General features: G+C 31.3%; 1 long non-coding RNA gene across 1 annotated transcript; it reads left to right on the top strand.

Moving 5' to 3' along the window:
* Positions 1-5,668: 5,668 nt before the first annotated feature.
* On the top strand, positions 5,669-8,007 carry LOC113784268 (uncharacterized). Its single transcript, XR_003470293.2, has 2 exons — positions 5,669-5,968; positions 7,691-8,007. It is a non-coding gene; the product is annotated as an uncharacterized lncRNA (long non-coding RNA).
* Positions 8,008-14,345: the final 6,338 nt, after the last annotated feature.

Here is a 14,345-nt window from a genome sequence, read left to right as displayed (position 1 = left end):
GTTAATTTGGTTGTAAATTAGGTTATATATATGTATCTGAATGTAGTTAATTTGGTTGTAAATTAGGTTATATATATGTATCTGAATGTAGTTAATTTGGTTGTAAATTAGGTTATATATATGTATCTGAATGTAGTTAATTTGGTTGTAAATTAGGTTATATATATGTATCTGAATGTAGTTAATTTGGTTGTAAATTAGGTTATATATATGTATCTGAATGTAGTTAATTTGGTTGTAAATTAGGTTATATATATGTATCTGAATGTAGTTAATTTGGTTGTAAATTAGGTTATATATATGTATCTGAATGTAGTTAATTTGGTTGTAAATTAGGTTATATATATGTATCTGAATGTAGTTAATTTGGTTGTAAATTAGGTTATATATATGTATCTGAATGTAGTTAATTTGGTTGTAAATTAGGTTATATATATGTATCTGAATGTAGTTAATTTGGTTGTAAATTAGGTTATATATATGTATCTGAATGTAGTTAATTTGGTTGTAAATTAGGTTATATATATGTATCTGAATGTAGTTAATTTGGTTGTAAATTAGGTTATATATATGTATCTGAATGTAGTTAATTTGGTTGTAAATTAGGTTATATATATGTATCTGAATGTAGTTAATTTGGTTGTAAATTAGGTTATATATATGTATCTAAATGTAGTTAATTAGGTTTTAAATTAGGTTATATATATGTATCTAAATGTAGTTAATTAGGTTTTAAATTAGGTTATATATATGTATCTAAATGTAGTTAATTAGGTTTTAAATTAGGTTATATATATGTATCTAAATGTAGTTAATTAGGTTTTAAATTAGGTTATATATATGTATCTGAATGTAGTTAATTAGGTTGTAAATTACAGAGTTACAGAGTTACATATATGTTAATTAAGTTACAGAGTTCTGATTTTTGTTCTACTGATTGTGTGAACTGCTTATGGTATTTGAATATGTTTTGTTGTTGTGTGCACTGATTGTGAACTGATTTTGGATCAAAATAATTTTGGATACAAAGATAAAAGACAGCGCTTTCTAAAAAAAATGCCATAAAAAGCTAAAAAGCGCTTTTCATTTCAAATATTTAATTTACAGCGTTAAAAAAAAAAACACATTTTACAGCGCTTTTTTTAAAAAGCGCTGTAAAATGTTGTTGTAAAGCGCTATAATGGTGTACATTTTACAGCGCTTTCTTGAGAAAGCGCTGTAAAATGTACAACAAAAGCGCTGTAAAATGCAGACCCATAAATTCATATAATGGGTGTGCATTTTACAGCGCTTTCTCAAAAAAGCGCTGTAAAATGCAGACCCATAATTTCTTATAATGGGTGTGCATTTTACAGCGCTTTTGTTAAAAAGCGCTGTAAAATGCAGACCCATAACTCATATAATGGGGTGCATGTTACAGCGCTTTGTTGCAAAAGCGCTGTAAAATGTGCATAACAAGCGCGCGTTATATTTACATGTTTTATAGCGCTTTTTTAAAAGCGCTGTTGTATCATTTACAGCGCTCGATTCCACAACGCTTTTTTTTTTTTGAAAAAGCGCTGTAAATGGATTAAAAAAAGCGCTGTAAAATGCAGTTTTTCGCGTAGTGAGAGGACGTGCAAAAGATTTTGTGGCAGCATTGCAAATACTTCGCAGTAAAGATGCTGATATATCTCAAGAGGCAGAAGAAATTCAGGTAACTATATGTCAATGTTGAATATGAATCTGTGACTTTGCCTCCAAATAAAATGCAATTAAGGTGGTGTATATGTGATTGTCACACATGATTATATAACTAGTACATCGGCTGCCAAAACCGAAGGTGCTAGATTTGTTTCAAAGAAGATATTTGCGCTCACTCACGGTAGGTAGGTATACCTCTCATGTTCTTTTCTAACTTCTCATGTTATTGTTGTATAATGAAAATATGAAGTTATTTCCTTTCAGTTAACTAATTTTGATACATGACCAGATTGGAGTAGGACTTATGGTATGCCAGCAATTTGGAGGAATCAATGGAGTTTGCTTTTCCACTAGTAGTATTTTTGACCTAGCAGGTACTTAATTACTGTGATTGTCAGGGCAGAAGTTATCTTTATCTTGCTGCAAAGGAGAAAGTTCACACTCAAGAAGGTCGTGCGAGATAGGTTGAAGAAGATATTAGAGATTTAAGACAGAAACACAAGCAAGAGTTGCATGAGGCATTGATGCACAAGGAGCTTCTTCAGCAGGTAAAGTTTCTGCTTCTGGCTTCAAACTTGCATCATTAAGTGATATCAATGTTATATGAAACTTTCAGTTTCTTCTTGCATTAAATTGCTCTTATCTTTCAATTATTACATTACTTCGGTCATTGAATGAACCAGCTAAAGAAACATATTTGGTTTCATGCGGCATGGTTTTTTCCAAAAAATTTAACAAAAGAAGTCAACTTGCTTTTTCAAGTACCTTTCAAGACATGATGTAAGTGCTTGGGATAGAAGATATGTTAGTGACCTAATGTAGAATATTTGAGAAATCTATGGAATTGAAATTTGAATGTATGAAAATGAAAACAAAAAAGTGATGGGATATGGTATTTCTGGTAACAATGTTAAATACCATTTATTTTATTATTGTTTTTCAATTAGTTCTTGAATCAAGCACTTTGTTTTTTTTTCCAGGAAATAGAAAAAGAAAAGTTTGCTCGATCAGAGCTAGAGATGGTTGTCTGTGTTCATTATGTGCCATCATCATATCAAACTCTCACAACAAAGCATAATTCTGATTTTGAGTGTTCCTTCTATGCCATCATCAGATCAAACTCCCACAACAAAACATAATTCTGCTTTTGAGAATGGTGTGATGTGTTGCTTCTTTTTACATCATTTGGCCCAATTATCTTGTCTGCGATATTTTCGATAACATACTTTATGATGTAGGGAATTTGTCCCGTAAAATCTCCAGTTCAAGCTCCCTTGGAAGCATAGAAGAAAGCTATTTTCGTCAAGCATCACTGGATTCATCTGAGAGTTTTTCTGAAGGAGAAACTCAGGAGAACTAAGCATGAGTCCTTACTATATGAAGAGCATGACACTCAGTTCTTTTGAGGCTGCACTTCGTCAGAAGGAAGGTGAACTTGCTTCATATATGTCGTGCTTTGTATGATTTGTTGCCTTCATTTTCTGTCATCATACCTTCCATGGATATCTCTTTGAAGTGTTCTTTAAATGAACAAATAAAATGATTTTGAATGGAATATTTTTTAACTACAGCTAAAAACCATTGGGGTAGCTCACTCCAAAGCCATCTTAAGAGAACAATTTTTCATAACAATGGTGTAAAAAAGATAGACTAATGGTGGTAAAGAAAGAATAAACTTTCATTAAGAGGAAATTGAGCTTATCAACACTAACTTTGTTTATGGGTTTTCACAATTTCAAAGGACATTGCTAATTCATTAGTTAATCTATTGTCAAGTGAATTCAAATTGTCAAATTTTAGGTGCAAAACAAGTTAGACAAACATTGGAAAGTTGACAAATAACTGAGTTTAGAACATAATGAAAGTAGTCTAAACTATTGTTTATTTGAGTTCAACCATTAGGGTAGTTCACTCCAAAGCCATCTTCAGAAAACTGTTCGGGTAGCTCACTCCAAAGTAATCTTAAGAAAATGTTGTTTTTATTTTTATTAAATTTTGAGTTATTTGTCAACTTTCAAATGTTTGTTTAACCGGTTATGCGTCTAACATTTGGCAATTTGCATTCACTTGAAACTAGATTAACCAACTTATTTGTAATGCCCTTTGAACTTGTGAAAAGCCATAAACAAAATTAGTGTTGATAAGTTGAAAATCCTATTTAAGGAAGGTTATTCTTTCTTTACCACCATTAGTCTATCTTTTCAAATGTCTCAAAGCTTTAGAGTGCATAATTTTGTAGTTTATCAAACCTATTAAATTCTTGAAATTTTTTAATTTAATACAATTTCAATTAAAAAACATTTCTTATATGCTTTCAGTTTTAATCTAAAACAACATCATTTCTATTTTCAAAATAAAAAAGTACTTACTACCAAATAGGAACGCATAATAAGTGCAACAGAATGTTCAAGTGAATCTTGAAATTTGTCAAAAAAATATAGAGAAATTAATTCGCATTGAAGGATAGTAGTGTTAATAGGGCATGCCGAATATTTTCCATTGAAATTGGCCATTAGTAGAATTGGTTATAATGAGAATAAAAGATATATAGCACTTGATGAATATAAGTAATTCATGCTACAGTTTTAGTTTTTTGTCTCTTATTTGCTTTTAGAATCTTGAGATAACGAAATTTTGATGTGATAAACTAATGCAGTTTATTTCAATTGAGGTAGTTGAAAAATAATACTAGCGTGTTTGATTTTTAAGATGTAAAATTAGAAACCACGTTTTTAAATGATTCCATATAACTTTATTTATTTTCACGCTTTTTTCCAGATGTGTAAATGGTTCTGTGTGCAGTAGATGCTCTTGACTCATGTTAGTCAGAGAGTAAGGATTATCTTGATTCTAATAATTTAAAATGAAAATTTTGTATATCACAAACAACTATCTTACGATGCAGTCAGCAGATGATCAATCCTATTAATTTGTTAACCACTATGTTTGGTTAGACAAGTATTTTATTGGTTAGTTTACTCCTTTGTGACAAAAAATTGTGACATTTAGCATTTCTGAATTCAAAAAAAGATTCTTACTTTATTTTTATCATTAAAAAAAGGATAATGTTGATTTTGACGAGATAGTAAAAAACGCAAAGCGAAAATAGATTTGTTCGTTGATTTGATAATCATCACCACATGATTTTCGAAAAACAAGGAGATAAAACTTTTAAACTCTTTACAATGTTCACTTGCATTTCATCTCCAACTTCTAATACATATATTATTAGTTTTTTATTTGATTATGTGTCATCTTATATTTTGACTCTAATAGGCCAACATATTAATGAATTGGTTTTCAAATTCAATTCACGCCAATTATTAAATTATGTGCTAATTAATATCTAGTTTATATTAACATAAAAAAGAAGAAGAAACAAAAATAAACACATTAAAAGAAAGTATATATTTGCATTAAATTGTTTACATATAGTTGAATTTAAACTATAAAGAATCTAAAGATGAAAAAAAGAATTTCATGACCCACGACACAAAGGACACGTGTTAGATCTATCTAGCCACTTTATAATGCAATGGTCGTGATAGATATGGCAATAAGACAACATAACTACTTTTGACCCAACTAATAACTCTATAAGACATATAGAACATGTCATTTCTTCAAACTCTGTTATTCCTTCTTCGATTTCTATTCTTGGAAGATTGTAAATAGTTTCAAAATTTGTTCTTGTCATTGAAACCTCCCTAATATCATTGATGTTTTCATCAAGAATGAAATGTTCGTCTCATACGGTACTATAAAAAACGACACTCCTTGGTAAAAGGTTGACTTCTTCGGTTACTCCTGTTGCTCTAATTGCATGATAATGTTGATTCTCCATTTATATGAAAATAAAAATTGATTATTTTTTACACTGAAAATATATAAAGAAATAAAAATAATTAGCAATTGAAAATAAGAATAAGTGAGGGTGATAAATAATATAATTTTAGTATTAACAATAAATAAATTAAACAAAAATGCAAAAATCTTTTCTATAAAAAAAGTAGAAAACCTGCGAAACGACGGAGTGGTTGGTATTGAAGAAAAGAGAAACTTCCAGTGACTGCGGAACCACCGATGCCGGTGATGTAAATGGAAAGCTCGCTATTGTGCAGGGAATCAGTGGCGGAAGAACAAAAGCCCGTGCGGTGATCAAAGCAGAAAAGGAAGAAACAGAAATAAAAGCTCTCAACAGTCAACAAGACAAAGAATGTAAGAATGTTGGATCGATTAGCGTGCGCAAGAAGAAGAGTAATTAACGTGAATACAATAATAGAGGGTACGTGTCCAAACTTATAGGTAATTTGTAGGGTTTTTCTTTCAACGGTAACTAATTAAATTGAACAAGCCTTGTTTGGATCACAAATAAGTATCTAAACCCATAAGCACACTGGATTACGCGCTCTCTCGCGGGAATTAATCAATTTCAACGGTAATAAAATCTTTTTTTATTTTTATTTTAGAGTAAATCTTTTGCATTCATTATTAATAATCGATTTATTAATTTCTTGTGCCCAAAACACAAATATACAGCTGTGTGTTTTTTTTTGTTGATAAATGTTGTGTTTTGCTTTCAATGGTAATCAATATTCTAAATTAATAAAGCTGTGTTTGGATTAACTAAAGACATAATCTTAGACCGCGCGGTAATGACAGTGAACTTCAACTCAAAGGTAATAATTAATTTTGTTGTTTATTTATTATTTCAAATTCATCTCTCTATCTTTCTCATCACGTTTCCCCTTTTCTTGATTTTTATAATTGATTTGATTTGAGGAATTGGAAATAAAGCAATAGAGAGATGAATTTGTGTACATGATACTTTATATGTGTGTTATTAATATTAGTTCTTTGCATATCATAATGCTCCTAAGGAGGAGAGAGATGTAAAATCCAGTGGTTTGGTAATAGTGTCGTTATTTAAATGGTTTAACTGTGAAAATAGAGACTGGACTCTACAGTTATTAATCTTCATTTGAGAAATAAAGCAATAGATTATTTATGAGTTTTACTTACAGAGTAGTATATTTGTATCTGAAATTTTCTTGCAAATTAATTGCCCCTTTTCTATCTGTCATCCTGAGATTATTTATTTGATTGTGTGCTCTGTCCAGTCAAGTGCAGGAATAAGAGAACAAAACATAGCTGCAATTTAATTATTTTTATTATATCATAAAGTTAAGTAAGGGATTATTAAGAGAATTTCCAGAATTAAGTTTCATGGTGTCCATTTCTTTGTATGCTGCAGCAGGATTGAGTTTCTTATTGACATATTTTACCATTGTTTTCAAATCAGGTTAATTCAATTTTATTAAAGAATTTTACTTTCTTAATTTGTCTCCAAAACAATTTGATCGTATGATATTTTTCTTCATTTCTTTGTTTCAATGTTGCCTTTTCATAATTTAGTTTTTCTATTTTTTTTAGTCTTTAAACCAGCTTCTAGAATTAATTCTCCTTCTATGTTTTCCTTTTCAAAGTTCAAAAATTCTTGTCATCTCTGCATCATTTTATGTATATCCTATCATGTCTCTATGTAATTAATTGACTTCAATAACTATTAAACAGTCTTGGATTATTGAAAAACATTGTAATCCAGAACTTTACTATAACATTTGGCATCTATGGAAGTGTCCTAGCTGCACAACTTATGTATTGATCAAATAATATGGTAAGCATAAGTTAGATTTTGTCACATGTTTACGACCTATACAGATGCATAAACGGATTGAAACCAAAAGATTACGTTATTATTGGTGAAGAAATAAAACACGCATATTTACAAACTTATATGTTTGGATGTACCAATGAATGTGTGTATATTTACATGATACTTTACATGTCAGTATGTTAGTTTGCACATGGCTTCTTTCCAGAAGATGATTGATGACCTGTTATAAAACTAGATTAATAACTTTAGAGCATTATGATGACTAGAACAAATCATATTCAATATATAGTAAGAAAAAATGTGTTTATTCACAACAATTCTCTGTTACAGCACAACACAGGCTTCCGAGAAAAAGGTTAGATACCTATAACATCAAAGCAGAAGGAGTTATTACCATGTGATTAAGAGATGAAAGGTTGCAGTTGCAAAATAAGTCTCTTGGAGGTTGAAAATGTAGAAAGGTAACATTGCCTACAATAACAGACTTGCTATATGTTTGACCTTTTACTAGACTCTCTTATCATGGTAGCTAATTGCTCTTCTTTAGTCTTGTTCACATCTCCACCTTTGTCATCAACTTTTGTATAACTCAATTTTCTTTTGTACTTAAGCAGAACCTATTGAGTTCTATAGTGCTTTACTGTCGAGATATTACCTAATACGTACTCTTGATCAAGTCATAATTATTTATGTAGAGTTCCTGAATAATGTTTGATGGAATTTCGAAATTTAAATCTCTTGTGAACGAGGTAGAAGATATCTGGTGTTTTGTGTTGAAGTTGAATGAATATGTATGTGGCTGGCTATGTGTACAATATGTGGCATCATGCAGACTTCAACCCTTTCACTAATGTAACTATCTCCACCGCCTTGAATTTTGAATGAGGAATTTGGTATGCTTTTTGATAATTGGTTAATTAATTTATCAATTGGATAATTAAAATTGCCACAGGGCTTGTTATTAGTTATCTCTAAGGTTGGTAAATAAAACAAAAAAGAAGCAATAAAGTGGGGACTTGTCAACCATGTTTATAGTAATTTCATTATGTTCCAATTTTTGTGTTATTTGTCAACTTTCCAATGTATGTAAAATCGTTTCCGCACCTAAAATTTGGCAATTGACGTTCACTTGACAATAATTTAACCAAGTCTTTTTAAAAGCCCCTTTAAACTTGAGAAAACCCAAAAATAAAATTTCTGTTGATAAGTTGAAATTCCTCTTTCAACTGTCTCAAAGTTGTAGAGTGCATAAAACTAAATCTTACCTGCCAATTCTTTATCCTCACTCCATTAGTTGTTCTTTGTTAACGTTGTCTGTTTCGCATTTGCATTTAAGACTTCAACGTCTTTGGTTTGCCCATGTTCTCTTATTTTTGGGTTATCTAGAATTGAATTTTAATGTTCGAGATTTATGATTTGAAAGGTAGTTCTTCTGTGGTTAAGTTGCCACAAGTATTTGGTTATTGCAATTTTAGAAGTGCTTGACTAGTGATTATGTTAGGCCTCTTATAACTAAATATTATAAGAGGAGGGTCAAAAGTTAGAATTTTAAATGGGAACTGAATTTATAATGCAGTTATTTTTTATTTAGGCAGTTATTGTGTCAATTTAAGTTGTAAATCAGGCAGTAACTGCTGCTCTAAAGCAGTTATGGAGCAAATAAAAGTAGGAAATTATAGATAGAAGGGTAGGAAATTTCTGATTGATTATTGGAAAGGGAGAGACCAAGCTCTCAAATTCTTGGAGTGGATATTCTTGTAATCGTTTATCAATTCTGCCCAAACAGAATTGTAAACTCAAATTCTGTTTAAATTCAATAAAGAATTCGGTACCCCAATTTCAATTATGTACTAACCAGTTCCAACAGATTATTTCCTTATGGTTTTCCAATTCTTTACCCTCACTCCATTAGTTGTTCTTTTTGACGTTGTCTGTTTCGCTTTTGCATTTGAGACTTCAGCGTCTTTGGTTTGCCCATGTTCTCTTATTTTTGGGTTATCTATAATTGAATTTTAATGTTCCAGATTTATGATTTGAAAGGTAGTTCTTTTGTGGTTAAGTTGCCACAAGTATTTGGTTATTGCAATTTTAGAAGTGCTTGACTAGTGATTATTTCCTTATGGTTTTCTTTGTGACTTTAACTTATTAGCATGTTCTCTTTTTATCAACATACTGTTGCATCTTTAGGGAAATTGTACAAGTAAGATCATATTATTCTTCTTTAGATCAAACTTGTAAATAATTTGCTTCTTTCTTAATTTGTGCATTTGACACTTCTATATCACCTTCATCTATTTTAATTTACTGAAGTATAACTCAACCTTTTCTTTCTTCCACAGTGATGAAGTAAATAAATTGGTTTCTGGAATATGGGTATGGCTTGTATTATAGTGTTGAATTAACCAACACATCCACTGGGCCGACCAGATGGTAAGGCCACTAAAGCAACCGATTTGGGAAGTTTGAGAGATCGTAGGAGCAACAATAAGCCAAATGCTTCAGGGCCACAAAACACTTTAACACCACATCTCCATCCAAATTCTTAAAGCATTAGATATATGGGTCGCCACTCTTATATATCCAACATTTACCATCTCCATCCAAATTCTTAAAGCATTAGGTATATGGGTCGTCACTCTTATATATCCAACATTTACCACGTTTTTAGTCTACATGAGACTTAACTACTCACACTTGAACCCCACAATCTCCTCCTTAACTCTAACTCTTTCACGTCTATATACATGTACCACTGTTATTACCAATGCAACCCGTCTTCTAACTACACCGTTAGGAATACTTTCCATTCAAGGATCCAATCACGCTCCCCCGTCCAAGTTTAACCACAAGAGACTTTGACACTACATCTTCACACAAAACCTTAAGACAATGAGTATATGGATCACCATTCTCATATATTTAACATTTAGTTCATTCTTATTTGATGTGGAACTTGACTACTCACACTTAAATTCAACATAAACCCTAGTTTCCATTATGATTTTCTTTGTCGCTTTCCATTTTCATTGTGGTCTTTTCTTTTACTACCTTCATTGTAGTCTTTCTTTCTCTCTTAGTCATTTTCTTTTTGTACCACAAATAATATTGTTGATCCTATTTTTTTTCATCACCCACTTTTTGAACATCTTTATTTCTTATTGCGCATTTCCCTCGCCAACCACAACAATAGAACCTTCACGAAAAATCGAACAGATTGCAGCAAAAAGCGCCACCATGTGCCACTTCTCTCCATACGTGTGAAACCCACTTTTGGTGGTGTTGTTCAGCGCATACGTGTCCACCATTATTTTCTCCCAGATTCATTGGAAGAACCTCCTCTTTTTGTTTTTGGGATCAGAATCTCGATTTGAGATTTATTTTATGTGGTTATTCTTGACAGTGATAGAGTTTGAACAAAAACTTTGGGGTGACCATATTTTTAAAGTTTTAATGGATAAAAAGAAATTAATATTGTATATACGAATTAAGTTGTAAATTACAAAAATATATTGATAGTCAAACCCCTAATGCTCATTAAAAAGAAGTAGTAGATTAAATTTGGGTTGAAATTTTTGATAATTAAAAATTAGTTACTAAAAATCTAGTTTTTTTCAAACACAAAATTTTAGGAGTTTAATTGTTATGATTGTTAGTGTAAAACATTTTACTCTATCAGCACATCGCAACAATCCATAAGTGTGACATTAAAAATAATTTTGATAAAAGTCAAACGATTTTATTAATCTGATAATTATGATTAACTGACAGTGTAAAATATCTTGACATTGTCGATGCATACAAATTAAATTTAAATTTTGATACAATTAAAACAAGTTTATTAAATACAAGGACAAAAATAATAAATATAATTATTAAAATTCATTTAAACACAATATGTAAGACCCTTAATTTTAAATCCTAAATTATACAATTTTAGGGTATTTTGTGTAGAATTTCTTAGGCTGTTAGCTCAGTTTTTGGTATTGAGTGAGTTAAATGCCAAAAATATATTTTTGGAAATTGGATTAAAATTATTTGTCGGAGAATAATTTATTTATGTTACGAAGAGTTTAATACCAAACAATTTTGTTAAAAATATCTCTAGTTGCAGAAAATTTTATTTGTCAATTGAGTTGCGACAAGAGTAGATATTTTTATCAAAATAGTTTGAAATATGAGTAAGGTGGTGTATGTAAGAGTTGTTAGATAATTGTGGGTTTAGTTTTAATTATAATATATATATATATATATATATATATATATATATATATATTATTAGTATAAGTGATATATTATATATATGTTGAAAAGGAGATAGAGAAGGAAACAGAGGAACTAAAATACGTTTCCCTCCTTGTTCGCTATATATTATTAGTATAAGTAATATATTTATATATGTTAAAAGGAGATGGAAAAGAAAATAAGGAAACAGAGGGAAGAAAACGTCTTCCTCCCAGCCTTGCGAGAACCTTTTTTCTTTTTCCTCCTTCCTTCCACTTTCTTTTTCCTTCTTTTGCTTCAAGAAAAGAAACTCAAGGTTTAGTGGGTGAGAAAGAACAAATTTCCAGCTTCCTTCTTCTTCTTTAATTCGAAAACGGAGAAAAACGGTATTAAGGGTTTTCAAAATCGTCAATCACAAAACTCCACTTTTCTTCGACGTTTGATCTTCGTTTCGAGAAGTGATAGAAGGGAAAGTTGCTCACCTCCACGCTACGGTGCTAGTGAACTAACTTTGGAAGCGACGTCGCGAGCGGAGATTTTACCGGAATTAATTACGGTACCGTAATCGCGTGTTAGAGCTATCGTAAAGGTAAAGGCTCCTTCCAAACTTTTAGTTTGCATTTAGGGACTTATTTGTGGTTGTGTGGAAAATAAATTTGTTGGGTTTGAACTGTAGATTTGGGGAAAATGAATTTAATGCTTTTATGGGTGAAAGTTTGGAATTGGGTTTTTGGTGAAATTGATGAGTGTTTTCATGGAAAAGGATTTGATTCATCTATGTGTGTTGAGGAAAAGAAATTTGATGTGTTCATAAATTAAAATTATGAAATTTTGAAGAAAAAACTTATGTGAATTGGTGGAAAATGAGTTTGATTCATTTATGTCTGTTTTGAGGAAATAAAATTTGAGATGTTTGAGGTGTGGTTTGTGACACTTGATTTGTCATGATTCATGTTGAAAATGTGGAAATTATGGGTGATTGATGATTGAACTTGTTGTGGATTTTGTGGAATTTGATTTGATCTAATTTAATGTATATTGTGGATTAAATTTGATGTGTGTGGTGGAAAATAAATGTTTGAGTATGCTCTGTGTGGAATTTGAAAATCATTAAAGTTAAACGAGTATTAAAAATGAGGAATCTTTTAATATCTGCATTTACTTAATGAATTATCGTGAAAATCGTGAGAGTTAAATGAGTATTTAAAATGGGGAATCTTTTAATATCTGCATTTACTTAATGATTGTCGTGAATAGAGTCAGAGTATGCTCCTGCATTTCATTGTACATGGCGACTGGATGGGCCATGGTGATAGTGGTGACCGGATGGGCCACGAGATGATTCCATGTGATTTGTTGGTTCATCTTATCCTTACAAGGATTATTGCGTCGTGTTGATCTGTGAGAGATTGCACTCTAGAGCGTTCTGCTCTGTGAGCGATTGCACTCTAGAAAATAGTGTAAGGCCTGTGATAGGCGACACTTTAGTAAATCGTGCATGCCTTGTGTGGGTGGCACCTTGATAATTAGTATAAGGCATGTGATAGGCAATACAATTATGATTTACGCCCCTTCGATGAGGGTTTTGGTTTGGAATTCCGAGTCCATGCATTTTGGCATATACGCATTGCATTAAGGTGCTTGGCACGCGAGTCGTGTTTGATTCAAGATTATGATTGAGTGTTTGAACTCAAGTTGTCATGGTGATTGTGTTATAATTTCCAAGTGTGGATGTTGTGGAATTGTGTGTAAGTGTGATTGATTGCAAAACCATTTCGAAACTTATGTTGTCGTGGTGATTGTGTTATAATTGCCAAGTGTGGATGTTGTGGAATTGTGTTTAAGGTGCTTGGCACGCGAGTCGTGTTTGATTCAAGATTATGATTGAGTGTTTGAACTCAAGTTGTCATGGTGATTGTGTTATAATTTCCAAGTGTGGATGTTGTGGAACTGTGTGTAAGTATGATTGATTGCAAAACCATTTCGAAACTCAAGTTGTCGTGGTGATTGTGCTATAATTGCTAAGTGTGAATGTTTTGAAATTGTGTGTAAGTGTGATTGATTGCAAAACCTTTTTGAAACTCAAGTCGTCATGGTGATTGTGCTATAATTGCTAAGTGTGATTGTTTGGATTTGTGTGTAAGTGTTGATTGATTTCGAAACCCTTTTAAAAGCTGAATTTTGCTGTTTTTCTGCTACTGTCTAATGTGTATTCGAATACAGAAGGTTGTATTCGAATACAAACATGTTGTTTTTGCTGCTGACTTATGTGTAGTCGAATACAGAAGGCTGTATTCGAATACAGACATGCTGTTTTTGCTGCTGATTGCTGAAACGGCCTTGTATTCGAATATGGAGATACTTTATTCGAACAACAATGCAATTTTGTTAAAAACTTCATTTTTCAACCTTGTTTATGCATGTTTGGCATATAGAAACCCTTTCAAGGTGCATGCTAAGTTGAAAGGATATTTTGTGCATTTAAAACTTAAATGTTATGTGTTAATTGTTAATTTCGGTTTGTGACCTTTACAACTATTGTGGAAATCTGGGCTTTGCCCTCAAATGAGAACCAGGATCTTCCGACCAGTTAGTATCATGTGGATGGGAAGGTAGTTGGTGTAACACCCTAAATTTTATAAGAAACTATTTTATTAGTTAAGTACGATTTTAAATAATTAATTTAATGTTAAAATTATTTTAGAATATATGATGATAAATTTTCTGACTAATTTTCGTTATATATGTTATTTCTATGATGTGC

This window comes from Cicer arietinum, chromosome 5 (genome assembly GCF_000331145.2).
Source record: "Cicer arietinum cultivar CDC Frontier isolate Library 1 chromosome 5, Cicar.CDCFrontier_v2.0, whole genome shotgun sequence".
Taxonomy (NCBI): domain Eukaryota; kingdom Viridiplantae; phylum Streptophyta; class Magnoliopsida; order Fabales; family Fabaceae; genus Cicer; species Cicer arietinum.
The sequence above is the reverse complement of the archived record's forward strand: the minus strand, read 5'-3'. Positions and strand labels throughout refer to the sequence as shown.